We start from the raw sequence: 897 nt of genomic DNA on the forward strand, positions 1-897 counted from the left end.
CCCCCGGCCCGGGGGCCCCCAGCCCCGGCTCCACAGAGGCCCGAATCCGGCGGGGTCCCGGGCTCGTTAGCCTCCCCGAGGGCACCCGGCCTATCTCCCTCTTGGCTGATCCCTGCATCCCCTCCTGCCACCCCTTCCCGCTGCCATCCGCATGCCGTGCCCGCCGGGGCCTGGGGTCGGGTCCGAGCGGCGCCTCCTTTTCATCGTCTCTCTTTCTCTCTCTCTTCTTCTGTCCCTTCCGCAGCTCCTGCTCATCTTCTCTCTGTCCCAAAGCCTCGTGCGTCAGCTCAAAGACGCGCTCCTTCCCTCCATTACTCTCCAACTCCACCTCTTTCTCATCTCCCTTAAGGGCCTCCTGGGGTTTTGCTGGAGACTGGCCGTATCCAAAGTAGGAGCAGGGGGGGCCGGGCCCTGCATGCCCCCAGCTGCATGCGCCTGGCTGGTCCCACGTGCACCCGCAGCGCAGCGCTGACCCGTCCCCCCAGGCTTTGGAGGCAGGAGAGCAAGGACCCCGCGGGGTGCTGGCAGGTGCCGGGGGGTCGGGCTCCCATCCGGACCCCAGGGCCGCCGGGTGGGGGGTACGGAGCCTGTCCTGGGTCCCGTCGGCAGGACCGGTGGGAGGGAAGGGGCAGTGTGCAGGCGCTCCCGCATGCGTGCTCTTCGTGGGGTGTGTGATGAGCGCGGCCGGTCTCAGCCCCGGCGTGTCACAGCTGGCCGGTCGATTAACCCCATCGCCCGTCTCCCCTCGCTGCCCGGGGGTGCTCGGGTCCCGCCTCCGCCCAAACGCTCGACGAGGCGCCAGCCCTCGGCAGCAAGGGGACCCGGGGGGCAGCCGGGCAGGCCTGACCCCCCGCCGCGCGTGTCCGTGCCCCCAGATGCTGGCCACGCTGCTCATCA

General features: G+C 70.6%; 1 protein-coding gene across 1 annotated transcript in view; it reads left to right on the forward strand.

The window, feature by feature from the left end:
- Positions 1-897, forward strand: part of ANO8 (anoctamin 8) — a 14,245-nt gene that overhangs the window by 10,323 nt on the left and 3,025 nt on the right. The gene's annotated exons all lie outside the window — the stretch shown is intronic.

This window comes from Alligator sinensis, unplaced genomic scaffold, assembly GCF_000455745.1.
Source record: "Alligator sinensis unplaced genomic scaffold, ASM45574v1 scaffold1295_1, whole genome shotgun sequence".
NCBI lineage: Eukaryota > Metazoa > Chordata > Crocodylia > Alligatoridae > Alligator > Alligator sinensis.